Here is a 24,399-nt window from a genome sequence, read left to right as displayed (position 1 = left end):
ATTAATTCAGTTTCTCTTCATTGCCCGCATTACTTTGCAGCAATTAAATGTGTTTTTGTAAAACTGGATCTTATGTAGGACAATTTGTCACCCAGTTTGTTTATTTACCACTCTTCGTATGGCTATGAAAATTTTGATTATAACCCATCGTGTAATTTATAAGGAGTCTTGTTTTCGCTCTGTTAACATATATGACCTAAAAGCAAACTTTTTCGAATTGAAGTAGCTACTGGAGTTCACTACATTCATCAGTTTCTCTGAATTACTAAAGATAAATACTGTTCCTTTAGAAAGTTTTCGAACATGATCATAATCGTCACCAACATTTGTCGGTGTGGTTATTAACTTCAAAATGTATGTACATTTCTTTCTCAGGTAGCACATCAGTTTTGTGATTGCCCAGGCATCTTTTGATCTCTGAGATATCTCTTTGTTTCTAAGGCATCAGAACTAATGTGGCTCTTTCACACTAACGAATAAATTGTTGTTATGATTATTCACAAAAGTTGGTTAACATATTAAGCAAATCTGGATTCCAGAATAAATGTTTCTTATTATCGTCTAAAAAGTACATAAATAAATATAGTAGTATATTCTTTCGGAAACACTAAATGGTGCGAAATGAAGATAAATTCAGCAGAGAAATTCAAACTAAAATAAACCTGAGATAAGGTGGTGGACTCGCCTCATTGATTTTACGTTGTGTCTTACATAAATTAATCAAAACGTGGATCAGACTAGAATCGGACGGAGGACATCAGGAAGCTGTAGCGCTTCTTAAGAAACCGACCCCTGCTGGTTGTAACGAAATAGGGGGCTCTGCCACGTTTCCATCCTCTCTGTTTACCTTCTATATCTTTCATATTTTGCAAATTTTATTTTTTAAAGTTATTTCGCAATTTAGTGCTGGCTGTCTTTAATTGCGCTTCCAGTACCAAATATCAGTCTGCTTATTAAGAATATGTTATCTGCTATGACCTATCTGTTCCCATTTTATACTCATTCAGTAGTTGATTCTGCTGTCGAGTTCAGTCCAATTTGTAACACTATTTTTTGTATACTGTGTTTAATTTTGTTTGACCTGATAAACGCGCCTTTGCACCCTGTAGCGGGCTTGCTTCTATCTTAAAAAGTAACACCACGGAATTCCACAGCAGTTTTAATGACATAGTACTTGCTTATAACACATCTGACGAGTTACTGTCTGTAATGAGGTTTTAATGTTGTTTTCTTCCTTAATTTTTTATATGTGGTACATATGGTATAACACTTCCAACAGGACCGTGATTAGTAACGCACTGTGGTGTTCAAAACAATCTTTGGATCGATAACAGCATTACTTTGTATATGGTACGTAATTAGAACACTTTAAGTTCGAGACATTGTGCTCATAGAGATCCGCATAGTCTCAAATTAGGGTGCACGCAAGGAGCTTTCATGTGAGTACGCCCTATTAGCTGTGGTTCTATAACCACTCACTAATTCCACTTCTGCGATTCGGCTTTTTTGATAAGTTATCCTAGTTTTTCACTGACTATCGTTAACGCTTTTTCAGCTTCATCTTTACATCTGTTTTTCTCCTTTTTCTTGTGGGAAGCCATATATGTAAATGTAAAAGTGGTTAACTTCACTACAGTGCTCAATTTGTCTACGTTTATCGCCTTTGATGTGTAGTTTATGATACGTACCACGAAAAAACAACTGTGTTGTATTTACTCGCTTTAAATTGCTTGTTACAGTGGAATCACGCGGTTTGTCACATATACACTTGCCAAAAGCGAAATCAAACAAACATTGAAGGTATTGTAAAGCATCAACCACTCATAGCGTAAGAGTTCCAAGCAAATATTACGCGTAAAGGCCCTTAAAAATAAAAACACTCTCGAAAAAGTGTATAAATTATTTTCAGTTCGTAACGAATCTTCTTCCTGTTCTCCTGTCCCATCACAGCTACAGCTTTCCAGCAACCGTACTGTACGTATTTTAATTAACTGCTGGATAGCATCCGGTGAGTCCGCGGATACAACAGTTTGCACAAAGCGAGCGTTAAATTTTGTTTCGTGTCATAATTAATGGCTTCGAAATTCTCCATTAAAAAAAAAGGCAATGTAGTGATTTTGGACTTACTCAATATTAGAGGAATTAAATGCTAATCTCTACATGTACGCACGTTAGATGTGTGAATAAACAGCAGTCCGTTCTCTCGACTACATTAATAACGTAAATACAGATCTCAACATTTATTTCGCCACCAGGATATCAAATCTCGATGAGACTAATTCAGTGGTGTAAATCTTTTGTATATCTAATAAGAAACCACGGCGTAAAAATGCGTTGAATACGTAGACATTTGCGCTGTTACGTGGCTAGCCAATCGGATGGTTACACGACTTTACAAGCACACTTGCACCGCCCGGTTAAGCAGCGATATTATGCTTCTGTGCTAGACGTTACACAGGCTGTAACATGTTCGGTACCAAAGAAAATTTAAGATCGCTGGAAAAATCATTTAGTCGGCTTTCCGAAGTGCGGAGAACGTGTCGATCATTCAGTAGGATCAGTCACAGCCGTCAGGTATCGAGAATGATCTCCACTGATCGAGTTAAGGCCATAAGACAAAGTAAATGTCGTGGTGAAGGCAGATGTCAGAATGATGTTCGTTAGAAGCGACACCAACAAGTGTTCAGCACCGCCGCAAGAAATCTTTCACAACAGTGCTGCAGATTTTCGAGCAGCTGAGGCTGTGGACGAGTTGTATTAACCTTCGCAGTATTAAGGGAGTTGGGGGGAGGGGGATTGACGTACTTTGTGCCAACCTTTCGAAAGTATCGTAATCTAGTCAGTTACCTTATGTTTTAAAATTTTGAAAAAAATGTTTATTGTTTTTTATGAACTCTTCTACCAGATTCCATACATGTTTTCAATTTTTCAGTGAAACTCAAACCAAAAACTTACATCTACTAGTGATGTCATTTCCTCAATGAATGTCATATTTAATATTTTGGTGTTTAGAACCTTACTCACGCATTAATATCACTTCAAAAAGTATGTTGTGAGCAAAGGTCAACACAATTAATGAATATTGCATTTTTTAAACTTTTTAGGGCGGGTATAAAGTACCCTTTTCCCCCTTCCGACCCTCGTCTATAACACACGTTACTGAAAGTGCATTAATACTGTTTAGAGTGCGCTAAAAGATATTTTCAGGTTCTGGACGATATATACACATCAGCACCTCTTTAAAAACTGTTTTAATATAAGTCAACAACAATTAACGAATTTTTTTTTCAATTTCTTTTATGGTGGGCGCAAAGAACCCCCCACCCCCTTGTAATGCGCGTTATGGAAAATACAAGTACGTTGATACTGCTAGCGTTGAAAAAATCAGATAGAGATAATACTAAGGAAATCTGCGCGATTCGGCACAAGCGTATTGAATATAATAATCTCACAAAAATACGCAATAGAAGACATCAGTCGCAGATGGGCGAGAAAGACTTTCTGCTTTACTCCGAGGCTTACCCGTATGATTTCTGAAGCACACGTTCCCAAATAAACAAGAGAACGCAGTAACCACACGGGTCCTTATCAACAATCGTCAATCACACGTTTCATTACTGGTGGAGCAGGAAGCACGGAAAATAACACTGATTCACACCGTATCCTCTACCACACAACGTAAGATCCGTTGAAAAGTACAGGTGTACATGCGATTGTAAATATACAATATGTAAATCTAACTGATATGGTATGGTGTTAGCTCGGACGTCCAAAACATTTTGGTTCACAGTGGGAATGTACGAATGCAGATGCACGTTCGTGTCAAACGAAATCTTGTTTTTTTGCAGATAAGCTGTTCGATTTCTATGACCCATGGAAATTGATGGGGAATATACCCGATTATTTTTCATTAAAATGCACAAGGACTCAGCAATACTCAAAGCTGGTGATTTTGAAGGCCAAGAGAAACTGATTATCTCATTCTGTTTTCCCAAATCTTGGTTCAGATGGGTCTGAGCACTATGCGACTTAACTTCTGAGGTCATCAGTCGCCTAGAACTTAGAACTAATTAAACCTAACGAACCTAAGGACATCACACACATCCATGCCCGAGGCAGGATTCGAACCTGCGACCGTAGCGGTCGCTCGGCTCCAGACTGTAGGGCCTAGAACCGCACGACCACTGCGGCAGGCTCCAAATCTACCAGTCACGGTATTAGAAGTTGTAGTTCGCTCTGAGAAAATTTTCTGTGCGATCAAAGGAAAATGAGTACGCAAAATATTGCCTGCCCGGTTAGCCGATCGGTCTAACGCACATCTTTCCGGAGCGGGAAGGAGCGCCTGGTTCCAGGCACGAATCCGCCCGGCGGACTTGTGTCGAGGTCCGCCGAACCGGCCAGTCTGTTGATGGTTTTTAGGCGGTTTTCCATCTGCCACGGCGAATGCTGGCTGGTTCTCCTTATTCCGCCTCATTTAAACTATGTCGGCGATTGCTGCGCAAACAAGTTCTCCACGTACGCGCACAACACCATTACTCTACCACCCAAACATAGGGGTTACACTCGTCTGGTGTGAGACGTTCCCTGGGGGTCCACCGGAGGCCTAACAGCACAATAACCCTGGGTTTCAGCGTGGGGCGGCGGAGGGGTAAAGTGGACTGCAGTAGTCGTCGTGGGGTTGTGGACCACTGCGGCTGCGGCGGGTACGGAGCCTCTCCGTCGTTTCTAGGTCCCCAGTTAACATACAACATACAACGCAAAATATTTGTTTTAATGTCATTAAGTTTTGAAAAAAAAATACAGTGCCTAAATCTCGTTGGATATCCTGTAAGTCAACTTATGATGTGTGGCGGAGGGTACTTTATTGTGACTGCCACTTCTACCTCTCCCATTTCACTCGCGAACGGTGAGTTCCATTACCTCAAATTTTGCTTCATTGTCTATTCCTAAGACATAAGGAGGAGGAGGAGGCGGAGGGAGAAATACATTGTCCCTCTTGTCTCGGCACGCACGCTCTCGTAATTACAACACTAAACGTCTCCGTGACGCACAACGCCTACTTGTAACGTCTGCCAATGGAGTTCTGTGAGTACCTCCGTGACGTTTCCTCACTTCCTGACGCTCCATCCGACACCAATAAAGCACAAAACGAGATCGTCCATGACGGTTCAAGCACCATACTCAAACGCAACAGAGATGCAACGACAGCTGGAGCCGTAACTGGTTCATAATTGCCCTACTGATCAGTTCTCGATAAATGATCCATCGTTTAATACGGGAAAAACGCGGTTCATTCATTTATTTACAAGACATGATGTATCATTACTAATAACAGTGAAGTGCAGGGGAAGGAAAGAATGCAAAACTGATTCTTCAAAATTACTGGGTAAGTGACTTCGAAATCACATAATATAGATCTTTTGAAACACTTAAATTGTGCGAATGCTGATTTTGGCAAAGGAAGCGTTACAAAAATATTTAACTCTGCGTTTCTATTCGCTGATGTTACACTGAATGTTAATTTCACAGACCGACACAAAATACTTCTAGCACTAAAGGTTAATACCTGGTCTTCACACTCTAACTTCATGTGGGCAACTGTTGACAAAATTAGACGTGTTTAGAATAGCCTCACAATACGCTTATTGTCTTAAGAGGTTTGTTGTGGAGAATTTCACAGTAATGGTAACATTCGTAAACATATCACTAGAAACGCAGATAGCGTGCATTATTCATTCCACGACTTTACTCTTACACATATAGGTTCAAAGTATGCAGCTACAAAAATATTTCACCAGCTAACTTGTAAATTAAAGATGTTGTTCTAAAAACGAACTGAAATCATTTCTACTTGACAGTTCGTTATATTCCATATATAAATATATAATAATAATATATAAATATATAAATAAATATCTATATAATTCCACACACACATTATATATATATACACTGCTGGAAATTGAAATAAGAACACCGTGAATTCATTGTCCCAGGAAGGGGAAACTTTATTGACACATTCCTGGGGTCAAATACATCACATGATCACACTGACAGAACCACAGGCACATAGACACAGGCAACAGAGCATGCACAATGTCGGCACTAGTACAGTGTATATCCACCTTTCGCAGCAATGCAGGCTGCTATTCTCCCATGAAGACGATCGTAGAGATGCTGGATGTAGTCCTGGAACGGCTTGCCATGCCATTTCCACCTGGCGCCTCAGTTGGACCAGCGTTCGTGCTGGACGTGCAGACCGCGTAAGACGACGCTTCATCCAGTCCCAAACATGCTCAATGGGGGACAGATCCGGAGATCTTGCTGGCCAGGGTAGTTGACTTACACCTTCTAGAGCACGTTGGGTGGCACGGGATACATGCGGACGTGCATTGTCCTGTTGGAACAGCAAGTACCCTTGCCGGTCTAGGAATGGTAGAACGATGGGTTCGACGACGGTTTGGATGTACCGTGCACTATTCAGTGTCCCCTCGACGATCACCAGAGGTGTACGGCCAGTGTAGGAGATCGCTCTCCCCACACCATGATGCCGGGTGTTGGCCCTGTGTGCCTCGGTCGTATGCAGTCCTGATTGTGGCGCTCACCTGCACGGCGCCAAACACGCATACGACCATCATTGGCACCAAGGCAGAAGCGACTCTCATCGCTGAAGACGACACGTCTCCATTAATCCCTCCATTCACGCCTGTCGCGACACCACTGGAGGCGGGCTGCACGATGTTGGGGCGTGAGCGGAAGAGGGCCTAACGGTGTGCGGAACCGTAGCCCAGCTTCATGGAGACGGTTGCGAATGGTCCTCGCCGATACCCCAGGAGCAACAGTGTCCCTAATTTGCTGGGAAGTGGCGGTGCGGTCCCCTACGGCGCTGCGTAGTATCCTACGGTCTTGGCGTGCATCCGTGCGTCGCTGCGGTCCGGTCCCAGGTCGACGGGCACGTGCACCTTCCGCCGACCACTGGCGACAACATCGATGTACTGTGGAGACCTCACGCCCCACGTGTTGAGCAATTCGGTGGTACGTCCACCCGGCCTCCCGCATGCCCACTATACGCCCTCGCCTAAAGTCCGTCAACTGCACATACGGTTCACGTCCACGCTGCCGCGGCATGCTACAAGTGTTGAAGACTGCGATGGAGCTCCGTATGCCACGGCAAACTGGCTGACACTGACGGCGGCGGTGCACAAAAGCTGCGCAGCTAGCGCCATTCGACGGCCAACGCCGCGGTTCCTGGTGTGTCCGCTGTGCCGTGCGTGTGATCATTGCTTGTACAGCTCTCTCGCAGTGTCCGGAGCAAGTATGGTGGGTCTGACACACCGGTGTCAATGTGTTCTTTTTTCCATTTCCAGGAATATATATATATATATATATATATATATATATATATATATATATATATATATATATATATCAATTTGTGTGTTTCGGAGGGGGACATCCAAAGATACCAATCTCGACCCGGCACCCCACGCTGTGAGTGCGTAGCGGAGGGGGGCAACTTTGAAATCCTAAATGGAAACCCCCGTTTTTTACCGCAGATTACGATTCTATGCCAAAATCTACATACGTTTTGTCTGAAGCATTTTCTTCGTTTCGCCACATATAGCGCTGTAGTCGGAGGAATATAAATGTGTACGCAATCGTAATTTGTGACATGCTACTCAAGGACCCCTGAGTATTCAATGGTGCGAGAAACTCCCACCTCCATTCTGCGATGATAGGACAGTCCCGTATTTCATAACTTGTAACTGGAAACCCCACTCACAACGTTGTATTTCTCCGAAACATCGAAAAGGCAGCTACTGGACACACCACTGTTGCCATGGCTCGAGGCGAAATCTTCTCTACTTTTCCAATTAGAGTAAGTGTTCAAACTTTGCCGTACCATGTGTTTCTTGCAGATTCTGTGCTGTGGGTAGCATTTTTTAAGTTTTTGTTTATGTATATGAGAGAACGTTTGGGTGGCAGAATCCAGTTGTGCTACAGGAAACTAGTGACAGATTGTGTAAAATAGATAGTTGTCGCAAATACGTTCCGTGGAATAAGCAGGAACTTAAAAAAATGCTGCTCACAGCACAGAAGCTGCAAGAAATGCAAGGCAATAGAGCCGAGATCGGCAGTGTTTATACGGTAAAAAGCATGTTCCTCAGATATTTGGCGTGGTGCGTAATATCTTTATTCGAACAACGTTAAAAAAAGGCGTACAGTTGATCTCAAGCCGAAGGTTGGTTTGAATACCACAGTGCTTTACTACGCGCCATCCTGTTGGTGGTGGCATGGCGTTGGCTTCCTCAGACGTTTGGCGTACTTACCCATCCAGTGAAACGTGGGTTCCCAAGCACGGAACTTCTCGTCATTTTTTTGTCTACACAAAGATTGTCAGAGGTGAAAAAGTAAAACGTGTCGGATCAAAATCGAAGGCGTGACCGAGGACAGAACGTGAGTCCTTTCGTTCATTTCTGACACTGAACCATCGATTCTTGCAAGTCTTAAAATGCGACTGCACTGCCGCAACTAACACAGAAATTACAATCTCACAGCATCTTCTTTTTCTGGAGAGTAGTCCGCAATGCCGACTTCACGTGTCACGGAGTAAAAAGATATGAGTGAAGACGATACTTTCTCATCACTGTTCCCCAGACATCATTGACAATCTGGTTGAGTTTCAGTGATCCCGTCACTAGCTGATCGCTTGTCCAGCGTCCTACTCGTCAAGAGTTGACGTGCGGTATTGCTGCTCCACGGTGGGCGGGCACTACTCTGCGGTACTTTAGAAGAGATCACAATTTCCGTCTCGACTTATATCAAATTTATTAATTAATGATCGCAGTTTTGGCCATTGTGTCATTGTCAAGTAATAGGCGTAACAACATATAGCTGCTGAAAACACAATTCAATTTTACTGACACATTCTGTTCCCAACATCGTTCTATTTAATCTTTGCCTCATAAACACATTTTTTTTTTCAAAACGTTTTTCCTTTTCCTACGTCACTAACAAATACGCCAGTGTTTTTTTCATTCCTGTTACGAAGAAATCGTCGTCGCATCAACTAAATGTCTTTCACGTCCTTTGAAGAAGCTGTACTCCACCGGAAAAATTTCGGAGGTTGTTCGGGAATATTTTGTGAACGTATTGGTGCAACTAATACGAAGTTTTCGGTGGCTTGTTAAGTACTAACTGCATTTAGTTTGATTTCTTGCCGTCTTTTATCTTGTCGTGTCTATTGCACTGAAAATACGAGCAAATGTTCACGGTATGCACTAGCGTGTCTTGTTTGGAAACAGACTTATTCATTCAATCATGGTAAGTGTTGTTGACAAGAGTAAAACGCCCTTTTCTCTTCGAGCTGAAGTCTGCGTTCGGTACTGCTCGGTTCTGCTTGGGATTTGGTGTTTCAGCAGCGTTAGTTGTACGTTAACAGTGATACTCGAGGGTAAGGATAAGTTAGTGATGAAGAGATTGCCGATATGCTCCTCGTGTTTGCATTCACTGAGTGCGATGCAAGTCCGACAAAATAACGCTACGCTCCTCTATACCCGCAGCGACGCAACCTCATCACAGTTCTTTTGCACCTTTCTAAGGGTTGTCGCATTAGTCTGTGTTTCGAGTTCTGTCTTTTCGTGTTTGAGCCTTTTCACAGAAACAAGGGCAGTTACAACACCAAACCAAATAAATTATAACTCCATTGTACCATGATGGTCCGGAAATGTTCCTGGACAATCCCCAAAATTTTATCTGTAGAGTTCGGGTCCACATCATATAAAAGTACTTGACAGTTCACAGCGTTAGACATCGCGATTGTAAATAACCAAGTTTAGAAACAGGCCAGGGGTAAAATTTTGACGTTACTCAAACACGAAGTAAATAAATAGGAAATAATTCCCCGTTACATTTCCTCCTGCTCGTGAGCTCCGGCGTCTGTTGCAGTAATACTTCGGGTATGAATCTGAAGATTCAGATCGAAATCGGCACTCCACTAACATCAAGTTTAAACTGAGTGCAAGAAACATACACGAAGGCGACTGCAGAGGATTTCTGTTGTCATCGTTTCGGACAGGAAGTCGCCCGCGCGACTGGAGTGCGAGGAAAGCGGACGCGCTTTGAACGATCTGTCCTCTCGCTGGTATGCTGAGCGTAACTTGGTGGTTTCTGCTCGCTGGTTCAAATTTAGATGACTTCGCTTGTCATATTGATGATGAATTCCCTGGGTAATCCGAGTGCTTTCCCGCGCACTATATCTCCCGTCATTGCGTTAAAAGCCTCAAATGCCGTTCGCAGACCTTGTAAACTGTTACCAAAACTCTGAAGGCCAACATTAACAACCGTTATGCCACTTTCGGGAACTATTGAATGCCGTTCCAAAAGAAGTATAACGTGAGGTAGAGCTGTGATCAACCTTAAAGCCGGAAGTCCACGGGGCTTAAGGAGTTGCCGTGCTACAGGAGATGGAATGGCTTTGCCTTCCTCTCGAGGTCTGAACAGACTTACCCAGCCAATTATAGGAGGAGCTGTGATTTAAAGTCGACGCTGAGCCGAGGAGCTACTCGGCATTTTCCACGTTAAACCGCGGAGCTGGTCGGCATTTTCCACTTTAATGAACACGGTCAGAGGTGAAAGAAGCGACGAGTGACAGAAAGAAACGACAGCACCGACTGGGGAACGAAGCCTGAACTTTGATATGATGTCTGCGCCACTTAGCACAAAAAGAAAAAGAAGAAAACAACTTCGTGTGATTATTTAAGATAACTTGATGACGCTTGAAAAATCGTAGACTCGCATTATTTTGATATCTTCTGTTGATCACAAACCAGTAAGTGCTTCAATATAACTGCTCATGAGCCAGTGCAACAACGTATGTTGGCCCTATGAATATTTCAAAGATCGTAATAGTCACATTGTAATGTATTTTTGGCTCGGAAGCTTCTAAGTTAACATAAAATCCACTGAGAGTTTACTATATTGCCCTACTGCAGATCTGATGACGATTTTCGCAGACAGTCTAACCCGGCAGTAATAAATAAAAATCGAGACGGGGACAAAAGTGTCTATTAAAGAAATCATACATTCTTCAGTATCTCGACTGAAACAACAGTTAATGGAATTGGCAATATTAATATTTTACGTGCAGTAACTTTCCGAAGATCTCATTTCGATATTTTGAATCGTTCGCGATAGAAGAGGTGTGTGCCGCATTCGGCGACTCGATTCGTCTGATATGTGGAGAACGTTAAAGGCAGAGGTGATGCGTTAGACACAAGTGACATGAAAAAAAAAATTGCCTCATGAACGAAAGGCACATAACGAGTTCCTCACTTGTGCATTGATGCTGCTCATAGTTCATGCATATCTCATTAAGGTATTTCAAATCTGATTTTCCAGCTACTAAAAATGAGAATTTATTTTACTATATACATTTAGCGCTAGATAAACACTTTCGTGCAATAATGGTGCAGCATTTGGTATAGTTTGTCAGGAAATGTCGAATTCTTTAAGAAGGGCAGGACGTCAAACGGGCCGACTTGGAGCAGGAGAGGCACCACAGGACATTTTAATTTCGACTGTCTATACTTTTGCAAACAAATTCACAAATCTAACAGCATGACCAGGAAGGATTCAGTATTCATACTCGTAGCAGTGGAAGCTCAAAAACGTAACAAAACACATTTTTTAACATGTGAAATTTCATCATTTTTTCACTTACTACTGGCGGCATTTGTTGCTATAGGTACACTTTTCTTCCTAAGTAAGAGATTCTTTAATGACTTTTGCACAGCATACAAACCATAGTTACAGGTGTATGAAACTCTAGAAATTATTTAATTTATAAAAAAATGAATGAACTGTTACATTTTAAACTTCATGTTTAGAAAAAATTCAAGTTTTATAGTTAATTATTTCAATTTTTCCACAGTTTAATAGATTTGGAAAATTATAGAGCTTTATACACCTGTAACTACTGTTTGTATGCTATGAAAAATTGATCGAAGAATCTCTTACTTAGGAACAAAAGTGTACCTGTAGCAACAAATGGAGCCAGTAATAAGTGAAAAAAAGTGAAATTTCACATGTAAAAAAAAGGTATTTTGCTACGTTTTTGAACTTCCACTGCGATGAGTGAGAGTCCTCAATCCTTCTAGGTCGTGGTGACAAAGTTTCACGAATTTATTTGTAAAAGTATAGACAGTAGATATTAAAATGTCTTGTGGTGACTCTCCTGCTCCAAGTCGGCCCGTTTGGCGTCCTACCCCCCTTAAGTAAAAATGAAAACAGGCTGAAACGACAAAGCAAAACGTGAGCAGTATGTGACAAGTATAGATGCAGACGTCACCTCTGGATGTAAACTGAAAACAGACGACTATGTAACCACTGGCGATGTTTTAAATCAGTTAAACGAAACTCGTATGGTAATGTGAATACGCATTCTTAGTAGTTGCACGAACAGAGTCCAGAAACTTCGAGTGTTGTCCTCTCTGTTTCGCCCCAACGCTGTAGATTCGAAGTGTCGCACGGGCGCATAACGCTCTCGTCACCAGCAAGTGTTTGGGGCTGACGGCGGAGCAGCCGTGAGGTAGCGGCGGCTGGCGAGAGAAAGTGTACACGCACTCGGCAGGTAGGCGAGGCAGGCCGTAACTCACCGTGGTGCCGCGGCGCGGCGCGCGGGTCGCAGCCGGTGTGGGCGCGCAGGCGCGGGCAGCTGTTGCCGGTGCGGCGTCGCGCGGCGGACTGCCCGCTCGCCCGCTGCTGGCGGCTGGCCCGTGTGTGTCCGCCTGCCTATCCGCCGGTTCCAGGGGCGCCGGCGCCGGCGCCGACACGGCCGCCACCGCCGCAGCTCGGCGCAGCGCAGCGCCGCCCGGCCGTTGCCAGGCAACGCGCGCTCGGCGTCATACCGCCGGCGCGGCGCCCGGGCAGCTGCAGCGGGCACCCCGCCTGCAGAAGGGATTCACGCGCACCACGGGGCAGTAGCCGCCGCCGCCGCACGGCACCACGATTCATCAATTACACACATCAAAAAAGGTTTTGCATCACCTCGGTTCCGAGAGCTCCAGAACCTGTACAGAAAACTGGAATAGAGATCAAAATAAACATCATTTCCGCCCTTATTATTGCTCATGAAAACCACACATTGCATGTTGCGCCACCGTACAGCGAGTCCTTCAGGGGGGGTGGTCCAGATTTCTGTATACACCATTACATCTGATACAGAATAGCACGCGCTCTTGCATTGATGCATGTCTGTATTTGTCGTGGCGTACTATCTACTAGTTCATCAAAGCACTGTTGGTCCAAATTGTACCACGCCTCAACGGCGATTCGGCGTAGATCCCTCAAAGTGGTTGGTGGGTCACATCGTCCATAAACAGCCCTTTTCAATCTGTCCCAGGCATGATCGATACGGTTCGTGTCTGGAGGAAAATGGTTCAAATGGCTCTGCGCGCTATGGGACTTAACATCTGAGGTCATCGGTTCTGGGCGCTTCAGTCTGGAACCGCACGACCGCTAAGGTCGCAGGTTCGAATCCGGCCTCGGGCATGGATATGTGTGATGTCCTTAGGTTAGTTAGGTTTACGTAGTTCTACGTTCTAGGGAACTGACGACCTCATATATTAAGTCCCACAGGGCTCAGAGCCATTTGAACCAATTTGAGGTCAACGGTCCCTTACAACTTAGAACTGCTTAAACCTAACTAACCTAAGGACATCTGACACATCTATGCCCCAGGCATTATTCGAATCTGCGACCGTAGCGTGTCTGGAGGACATGCTGGCCACTCTATTTGTTATCCTGAAGGAACTCATTCACAAGATGTGCACCATGGGGGCGCGAGATGCTGAATTGTAGTTCCATGAAGACGAATGCCTCGCCAATATGCTGCCGACAATGTTGCGCTATTGGTCGGAGGATGGCATTCACGTATCGTACAGCCGTTACGGCATCTTCATTGACCACCAGCGGCGTACGTCGGCCCCACATAATGCCACCCAAAGCAGCAGGGAACCTCCACCTTGCTGCACTCGCTGGACAGTGTGTCTAAGGCAATCCTGAGCGGTCCATTCGGCATGTTGTTGGGCCCATCTGTACTGCGCTACCTGGTGTCGTGGTTGCAGAAATGGACTTCACCATGGACGTTGGGAGTGAAGGTGCGCATCATGCAGCCTACTGGGCACAGTATGAGTCATAACACGACGTCCTGTGGCAGCACGAAAAGTATTATTCAACTACGTGGCGTTGCTGTCAGGGTTCCTCCGAGCCATAATCCGTAGGTAGCAGCCATCTATAACAGTAGTAGCCCATGGGCGGCCTGAGCGAAGAATGTCATCCACAGTTCCTGTCTCTCTGTATCTTCTCCATGTCAGAACAACATCGATTTGGCTTACTCCAAGACGCCTGGACACTTCTCTTGTGGAAAGCCCTTGGTGGCACAAAATAAAAATATGGACCCAATCGAACCGTGGTATTGACCATCTAGGCATGTTTACACTATAGACAACACGAGCCGTGTACCTCCTTTCGAGAATACTAAGTATAATGTCGTTTACTGAAACTGAACTACACTGCTCGAACAATCAGTATATATACACAAAAACAAATAACTTTCAGACGACCATTCATCAAGAGCATCGTTGAGGTCTATTGGAGCTGGTCCTAGCTTGGCGAGGAAATGGTTTCTGTTTGTTTTGAATAATTGTTTTCCTCTTGGTTGCGCCTAAAAGTGCTTGTGTATGTTATATGGTACACAGGGGTGTCTTGAGTGTAGTCTGCCTGGCAGGGGGCCATCTGTGGCAGATAAAACATACCTCCCTTCCAGGCTGCTACGTCATGGAGATCTGCAGCTGTGGCTCCCTGAAGGAGGCTGTGGAGGCTGCCTTTTGGAGAATATGTTGCTGTATGTCCTGCAATGCGGGCTGACCTGTGTACTGGTTGTGATGGCAGTATGGGTGGGACCAGTGGCATTGGTTTGCCTTCATCATTGGCCATCGGCTGTTGGGGAGGTGCTGAAGAGGGGCCGGGCAGCTAGTCTGTCGGTTGCAGCTGCTGTGTTGGTGGAGCTGGTGGCGGCGACTGATACCCTGAAACGTCACACATGCAACGATTAGGTGGCATTAGTAAAGGGATCTGTGTAGGTGGTCTGGAATGGGTTGTATTGGTAGTGGTGGTCTGTGTCATAGGGTGCGGTGCAGGTGTCACAGGGTAGCGAGAACGCAATTGATTTCGATGGCGACGGGCTATGTGGCCATCCAAGATGACATCAAAAAGTTGGCGACCCCGGGAACGCTGGATGACGTGGGCAGCCAACCTGTGTTAGTGCCAAAACCTAGGGTCCAGACTAAGGAACCAGAGAAGAATCTGGACTGTATAGGAGGAATCTGAATTCTTGGAGAGGGCAAGAGAAGATGTAGGAGGGTCCTGGGTTGGCGGCTGTGGAGTGCTTCCACTGGACTTTTGTCCCCTTTGGAGTGGCTCGATGGGAACTGAGGAATAGCGTCAGAGCATCTTCAAGGGAGTGGTCTTTGGGATATTTGAGCATTTGTGTCTTGAAAGTTCTGACCAGGCATTCCGCTTCCCCATTGAATAGGGGATGGAAGGGCAGGGTGAGAAGATACTGGGCCAGCCTCAGTGGCCAAGCGGTTCTAGGCACTTCAGTCCAGAACCATACGACTGCTACGGTCGCGGGTTCGAATCCTTCCTCGGGCATGGATGTGTGTTAGTTAGGTTTAAGTAGTTCTAAGTTCTAGGGGACTGATGACCTCAGATGTTAAGTCCCATAGTGCTCAGAGCCGTTTGAACCATTTTTTGAGAATATACTGGGTGCCGTTATCGGTGCAAAGGGAGAGGAATTCCTGGCTTCGTAATTGTGGTCCATTTTCCGTGACTATGGCTTGCGATAACACTTCCAAGCAAAATATTTTTGCGAGGGCTGATAAGGTAATGTGCGTGGTGACTGCTGAACGCCAAATGACATACAGGAAATGGGAAAATGCACCCGTGACTAGCAGCCATTGGTGGCCTGCGAAGTCAAGGTGGATGCGTTCCCAGGGACCATTCAGCATAGGCCAGGAGAGAAATTTGGGGGGGGGGGGGGGGCAATTGTTGGCACATATGGTACAGCGCTGCACCATCTCTGTGATGTCAGACGTGAGGCTGGTCCAAGAAACGAGCCTTCTGGTAAGGGGTTTTGTGCGAACGGTCCCCCAGTGCCCTTGGTGAAGAATGTGAAGGATTGTCGGATGCAGGGATCTCGTAATGATGACCCTTGGTTCTGCTGAATCTAAGCGAAGGAGGACTCCATCCACCACCGAAAGCTGGTGTCGGATGGAATAGCACAACCGGAGGTGGCGTTGATCCTGAGGAGGCGGCGAGGGTGTTCAACCACGGAGAACGTGGTGTAGAACGACTCGGAGGAGGGAATCTTCTGTGGTGGCTGCAGCTACTTCGACAGCTATAACGGGAAATGCCTTCAGAGCCTCTTGGATGTCATCATCAAGCTGAAAAACAAGGAGGTCCAACTCGTCAAAAGCAGGGACTGGACCTTGTGGTAGATGCGACAAGGCATCTGCATTGGCATGCTGGGAGGTGGTATGGAAATGCATGGTGTAGTGAAATTGGGGTAGGAACAACGACCAACACTGGAGACATAGGGATGTTTTGGTTGGTAATCACACAGAAGGTGTAAATAAAGAGAGGAGCAGTTTGTGGTCAGTAATAATGTGAAAGGACTTGCCATAGAGAAAGAGATAGAACTTGGAACAGTCAAAAACCATGGCAAGTGCTTCTTTCTCGATTTGGGAATATCTGATTTGTGCTGTGGAGAGAGCTTTTGAGATGTATGCTAAGGGGCGCTCTGTGCCATCTGGCAATTTGTGAGACAGGACGGCTCCCACACCATACTCAGAAGCGTCCATAGCAAGTGTCAAAGGACGATTTGGATCATAAGGCATCAGACATGCAGCGGATTGGAGCTGCTGTTTGAGGATATGGAAGGTGGTCTCACAGACTAGGGTCCAACAGAATGGGACATTTTTGCGGCGGAGGTGGTACATGGGTGCTACCACTTGAGCTGCAGAAGACCGAATTTCCTGTAATATGAAATTTTGCCCAAGAAGGATTTCAACTGATAAAGGACCCTGGGGGGGGGGGGGGCAGGTTGTTAATGGAGTCGATATAAGAGAAAGATGGAGAAATGCCATTCTGGGAAATGATGTGACCCAGACAGGAAATAGATTGTTGGAAAAATGAACATTTAGAAATGTTACATTTCAGACCTGCAGGACGAAGGCGGAGGAAGTGGAGGCGGAGGTTGGCTATGTGCTCCTCGGAGGAAGACCCTGTGACGACTACATCGTCTAAGTAATTTATACAGCCCGAGATATCAGTGAGAAGTTGTTCAAGGCATCTTTGAAAGATTGCAGGGTCACTGGCTAAACTGAACATGAGTCGGTTTAGTTGGAAGAGGCCGAAAGGAGTATTTATGACAGTGTATCGTCGGGAGGAAAGATCAAGAGGAATTTGGAGATATTCTTCTGCTAGTTCGATTTTGGTAAAGTAGGAGCCCCCTGACAGTTTGCGAAAAAGATATTCCGGTCGTGGAAGGGGATAGCCGTCAATGAGAAGCTGTGGGTTGACTGTAGACTTAAATTCACCGCAGAGGCGAAGGCGGCGGCCTGACTTCTGCACAATGACTAAAGGCGTGGACCACAAGCTGAACCGCACGGGCTGGAGAACCTCTTCATCTTGAAGACGTTGGAGTTCTTTTTTAAGTAGCTGTTGTAGTGCCACTGGTACCTGGCGTGCCCGGAAGTAGCGGGGCCGGGCGGCTGGACGGCGTTGGAGCGAGGCCTCAAAGTCCTTGGCGCAGCCTATGCTCAGTGAAAACAGGTCCTGGAATTCATTACAGAGAATTCAACATCAGGAAAAGGAGCATGCTGAGACACTAGGTGAACATTGTCCACAATGGAAAATCTGAACAAGCGGAAGGCGTCCAGCCGAATAAGTCTGCTGTGGAGGAATTATTGGCAACCAGAAACGTGACTGGACGGTGAACCGGTGAACCTCAAACACAAAATATTACTATTCTTAATATGGTGTGAAAAACCTGTTGGCATTTAAAACAACTTCGAGTCGTTTCGGAATGGACAAATACAGTGTAAGTAGGCTGTTTAGGTTTTTATGTTGGTAACGCCACGTAGCGCTCTGTATGAAAATCACTGACTGTGCTGTGTGCAGTCTGTGGCTGGTTTGCATTGTTGGAATTTTTGCTATTGTAGTGTTGGGCAGTTGGATGTGAACAGCGCGTAGCGTTGCGCAGTTGGAGGTGAGCCGTCAGCAGTGGTGGATGTGGGGAGAGAGTGGCAGAATTTTGAGAGCGGACAATCTCGACGTGTGTCCATCAGAAAGAGTAAATTTGTAATATTGGATATCATGAACTGATATATTAAGGTAAATACATTGTTTGTTCTCTATCAAAATCTTTCATTTGCTAACTACGCCTATCAGTAGTTAGTGTCTTCAGTAGTTAGAATCTTTTATTTAGGTGGCAGTATTGGCGCTCACTGTAGTGCAGTAGTCCGAGTAACGAAGATTTTTGTGAGGTAAGTGATTCATGAAACTTACAGGTTATTTTTAGTCAGGGCTATTCTTTTGTAGGGATTATTGAAAGTCAGACTGCGTTGCGCTCAAAATATTGTGTGTCAGTTTAGTGTTGATCAGAATAAGTAAAGAGAGAAATGTCTGAGTACGTTCAGTTCTGCTCAGATGTTTGAAAATCAAATAACGTAAGAGTTTTATCAGTACAGTAATTCACTAATTTTTCTAAGGGGATGTTTCAACAGGTTCTTAACCGTTTTCGTCAGAATCTTATATCATTCTTCTTGCAAAATATTACGATACTCAGGTAAAGATGAACTGAGGTGATTGACGTGAATAGCGATCAAGCACCCTTCTCTCCAAAGCAGACAGCAAAGGCTCAATAATATTGAGACCTGATGCGCCTGGTGGCCAGGCTAATTGTGACAGTTCATCCTCTAGCTCGCTGAGCCAGTCGTGAACGAAGCGAGTTGTTTGATAGGGACCCTATCGTCTTGAGTCACAGCATCACAACTGGGGAATAAACGTCATACTGCGGGATTGGGGTGATCAGCCAAAATGGTTACATTACCGTTTCTAGTCATGCGAACTCGCACGTTAACCATGGGACACACGGAATATCACAATATACCTATCCAAATTATCACTGAATCCCCGCTATCTTCCACTCTTGACACGTAAATTTGTTCAGAAGTTGTAGAGAGTGTATACAAGACTCATCCGACCCAGTGGCTATCTTGCATTGCTCCATAGTCCAGATTCTAGTTAACTGCATCACTGGTGAGTGATTCTAGGATTCCATCTCGCCCAGCATTTCGCAGCTTATGGAGGTCCCTTCGTGTTATTTTGGTGCTGACAGGGTTCGCGAGTGCTATATTTACTTCTGCAGTGATATTTGCAGCTGCAGTCCCCTTCAAAGACCGTCTGTCACGACCGATCAACACATACAAGGTGACAGTTATTGAATTACATGAAAATGAAATCCTCATAACTTCTGAACTGTTTGCTTTAGGGCGTTCAAACTGCACGGTCTGGTTTGATTCAGCGACGAAGCCCACTTTGATTTAGATGGATTCGTCAATAAGCAAAATTGGCGCATTTGGCGGACTGACAGTCCTCATTTCGTGATCGAGAGGTCTCTTCATCCTCCGTGGGTGACTGTGTGGTGTGGAATATCCAGTCAGGGAATAATCCATGCGATATTCCTTGATGCCACGGAGATTACCGAACGGTACTTGAAGGTTTTGCAAGATGATTTCATCCCCATTATCCAAAGTGACACCGATTTCGACAACTTGTGGCTCATGCAAGACGGAGCTCGACCCCAACGAATCAGAAGAGTGTTTGATGTCCTGTGGAAGCACTTTGGGGATTGCATTCTGGCTCTGGGGTACCCAGAGGCCACTGCCATGGGCCTCGATTGGCCTCCATATTATCCGGATCTGAACGCACGCGACTGCTTTCTGTGGAGCTATAATAAAGACAAGGTGTACAGCAATAGCCACAAAACCAATTCTGAGCTGAAAACAGCCATTGGGGAGGCCATCGACAGCATCGATGTTCCGACACTTCAGCGGGTCATGCAGAATTTCGCTATGCGTCTGCGCCACAGCATCACCAATGGTGGCAGGCATATCTAACATGTCATAACCTAAATCCAAATATTTGTACTGATGTTTACGTGTTGAATTAAGTGTGTGCACTCCGTAGTTTGTAACTAATTTACGTTTTTTCACATGGTTCCATGACTGTCACCTTGTTCCTTCGTCCGCTTTGTGACTTAGCGGATGATGTCTTTCTGTTTTCCGTGTATGCGGTATAAACTGTCGGCAGGTTGTGTCTTGAAACACCAAACACTTCGGCTATCTTGGTTACGGGAGCACCCACTATCCTTGCACGAATTCACTCAGCTCCGACACAATGCACTCACAACTACACAGAAGAATATTCTAACCACGACTGACTGTTGCAACGTACAGAGGACATTGAGAGGTGCCATCCGTGGTTCAGAGACAACAGCTAAAACTGCAGCCTTGACTAACATCTGCATTTATGGTTAAGCATACGTTTCTGACAATGTTTTTATATTTTTGTCACGTCCTGTACATGGTTGCGCAAACAATGTGTGCGTCATCTCCGGAGATAGTCGCATCTTCCAAAGAATTCAATATGGTCCTTCTGAAAGCATTAATTTCAAATTCGAATGAAACCTGTGAATCCAGACCAACGCGAGCGAGGTTTGTGCACCTGACACGAGGCAAAACACTGTCCGTCATATCATAAACATTCAAATGCTGTTTATGAAAGAGGAACCCGATATGTAATTTTTCCTTGTATACAGACTGTAGATCCATTTTCTCCCACCTAATTTTTACCGTTACACTGAAATGTTACTGACTCGCATATCCAAGCATGTGATATGCTTCATGCCAGGTTGACATTTGTTGCATGGAACCTTATGGCGTTGCAGTTTCAATGGTCAGTAGTGTACTTAGAAAAATGTTTTGCAACAGTCGTGCGTCAAAACAATTTCGGAGTTCGGAAACCTATCACCTTCGTCGCAGTGTGTTTAGAAACTCCTAAGAACGAACGGAATAGAAACAGTGTTATTGAGAAAGCGTTGTACGAACTCAGAAAAGATCTGAAAAATTGCAAAGTCCAGGAAACCTAAGATATTGAAGTGTTCTACACAATAAAACGGATACAAATTCAGAAATGTTAAAAAGGAACAGAAATCAAGAAATCGCAAACGAGGTGAGTGTTTTGTTAGTTACTTACTTACATGTTCCATAGATCATTTGAACGATTCTTTTTATCAAAATTGTGTGGAACGAGTTAGTTTACAGGATAAGTACACATGATTGTTGTTAACATTAATGAACACATTGTCATTTTATTCCTACTCATGCAACTACACCTAAAACAAGAATTTTTTACTGGCCATGGCCTGCAGCTTTAAATAGAAATTTGTCAATGGAATCGAAGAAGCTGCCCAGGAGCAATGATTTTACATTAGACTTAAAATCTGCTTCGCAACCTGTCAGACATTTTATGCTATTGAGCAAATGATATCGAACTTCTCCCTGAGCCACTGGCAGCTGTCAACAGTGGGTAATAAAACTCATATTTCCCTCAAGTGTTGTTAGTATGTACATCACTCTTCTTCTCCAATTGCGATGGATTGTTTATAACGAATTTCACTGTCGCAATTACGTATTGTAATGGAACAGTTAAAAAGCCTAGCACCTACATGATCTCTGTGGGTGTACACCACATGATATTCCTGCTGATGGATTTTGCGCATCCGGTACTTGCTTTGTAAGCGATGGGTTATCCCAGAAAACTATTCCATAGGCCATTATTGAGTGGAAATATGCCAAATACACGTCAGGAGGTTGATATGTTTGTTTCCAAGATTAGAATTTACACAAAGAACAAAAGTGCGGAACTTAATTTTTTGAGAAGCTCAGTAATATGCTTCTTCCAGATAAAGTTTTCATCAATATGTACACCAATAAATTTGAAGCATTCTACTCTACTTACTGACTCCTACTCATGTGCTACTTCAGTTGTTGATATGACTATATTTATTGTACAGAACTGAATGTAGTGCATTTTTTTCAAAATTTTGGGAGAGCCCATTTTCAGAGAAAAACTTAATAATTCTTTGGAAAATATCATTTGCTAAATCTTATGTTGCTTTCTCTTTAATGCGATATATTACAACATTAGTATCACGTGTAAAACGTACCAATTTTGCTTGCTGAGTGGTAAGTGGATGTCATAGACATATATAAGCAATAGGAATGGACCCAAAATTGAACCCTATTGGATTCCCTTAATGATTTTTTTTATCTTGTCACTAAAATTTTCTACCTTTCTCACACTGTCTAAATTATTCAACATAGCCTTTTGCATTCTGTTTGTCAAGTGTGTTTCAAATCAGCTGTGAGTAAAGCCATGAGTTCTATAAAACTTGAGTTTTTCTCATAGGGTATAATGATCTACACAATCGTGCACCTCAGAGAGATCACAAAAAACTAGCGATGTATTATTATTTAATACTGGTACTGTTTGAAGAGTGAATGTATAAATAGCATTATCAGTCGAGCAACCTTTCTGAAATCCGAACTGTGAAGTGCTGTGTAAACTGTTACCACTGAAGTGTGGAACTACACTTGGAAAAATATGTCAGTAAGGAAGTTGGACAATACTCATTTAACTCTGTCTCATCACCTTTGTTATGAAGTGGTTTAATAATTGCATATTTAACCTGTCTGGTAAAATTCCTTGGTGTATTGTAAATATAACTTAGAACATTACTTATTATATTGGCACAACTCTTTAGACTTCTATTTGACGTTTCATCAACCCCACAATAGCTTTTCTTTTTAGAGTTTATAGAACTGAATTAATTTTAGTGAAGGATGTTGGTGATACTTCTAGTTGCTTAAAGTTTTGTGGAATGACACTTTTAACATATTCTCTTGCTTCTTGAACTGAACCATTTCACCTTATATTTGTTGCTTCATTTAGAAAATTATTGTTAAAAGTACTTGCAACTTGTGAGTTATCAGCCATAACTTTGTAATGGAATCTTGTACATTGTTTGTCCAGTTTCCCATTTGACAATGTACCATGCAGTTTTAATCTTATTATCTGCATTGTTTATTTCTGTCAGTACCTGCACACTCATAAACATTTCGATGACTTTCCTGAAATACCACAGTATTTTTTATAATATGAAAGTAACGTCATATCTTGACTTACTCTGGACTGAATATAATTTTCCATATTGCTCTTACATGAGATTTTAATTCCCTTAGTTACTTGTTTTTCATTAATCCTTTGGATAATTTTTTAGGAAATCAGCTTTCAAATATTGACACAAGTTTACTATGGAATAAATTTAATTTGACATTTTCGACATATACTTCATCCCACACTATTCCTCTTAGCTTACTCTTTCACCAAGTGTGTGTGCTACTAATGTCTATGAATCAGGTTTGTAATTTAAGTTAATTTCGAATCTCAAGTTGACTTTCCTATATTGCGTATATAAGTAAGAGTAATAGATTGACTTTATCTAATGAATGTCCACATATGACAGAAAGGTGTGTATGTACATATGTATGTTAGATGTTCAGCATCTTCTCCTAAACCACTAACTCGATTCCAGACATACTTGGTACACTTATCACTTGCTGTCTGCAAAGAAGCATATTGTGGGTAAGAACCACCATCGTCCTGAAAGGGATGGAGATGAGGTTGACAAAAAAGCGTAACACACGATGAACAAATACTAAAACTATATTCATCCACTATTTCTGACTGAGAGCACTGAGCGATTTGCAGGAAACTTTACACTAATTTCAGACCTTTATGACACTCTTCATCACTTACGCTCCCCAAAAATTAATGAAAGCGAAATGGTTTGTCGCTTACTTAATTTTCACTGTTCATGCAGCAAAACTTCCTCATCAGGTATGACTTTTTAATTTATTGCTTTATTACTGCTGTTTCTAGTGTCTACACATTTACTGAACAGTATCGAAGTATACCACTGACTGTACCTGCAGAATTGTACGACATATAATTCAGTAGACATCACATCACAAATATTGAAATGCTTGCAAAACTGTCACCTAAGGAATGACCTTCTAATTTATTACTTGTTTACCACCAACTCAATTAGCAACGTATTTCGCATACAGTATCCACAATATAACACTGAATATACTTGCAAAATTATATATTTTTATGACAGATATTTCGGGAGATATGAAGTCATAAACT

General features: G+C 43.4%; 1 protein-coding gene across 1 annotated transcript in view; it reads right to left on the bottom strand.

Annotated features, from left to right (window-relative positions):
• LOC126355632 (cGMP-specific 3',5'-cyclic phosphodiesterase) overlaps positions 1–12,744 on the bottom strand; it is a gene marked incomplete at its 3' end in the record, with an annotated part of 1,336,169 nt that extends 1,323,425 nt beyond the window's left edge. The window contains exon 1 of the mRNA XM_050005998.1: positions 12,657–12,744. The remainder of the gene's footprint in view (positions 1–12,656) is intronic.
• Between the last annotated feature and the right edge of the window lie 11,655 nt (positions 12,745–24,399).

Source organism: Schistocerca gregaria, chromosome 3, assembly GCF_023897955.1.
Source record: "Schistocerca gregaria isolate iqSchGreg1 chromosome 3, iqSchGreg1.2, whole genome shotgun sequence".
Lineage (NCBI taxonomy): Eukaryota > Metazoa > Arthropoda > Insecta > Orthoptera > Acrididae > Schistocerca > Schistocerca gregaria.
The sequence above is the reverse complement of the archived record's forward strand: the minus strand, read 5'-3'. Positions and strand labels throughout refer to the sequence as shown.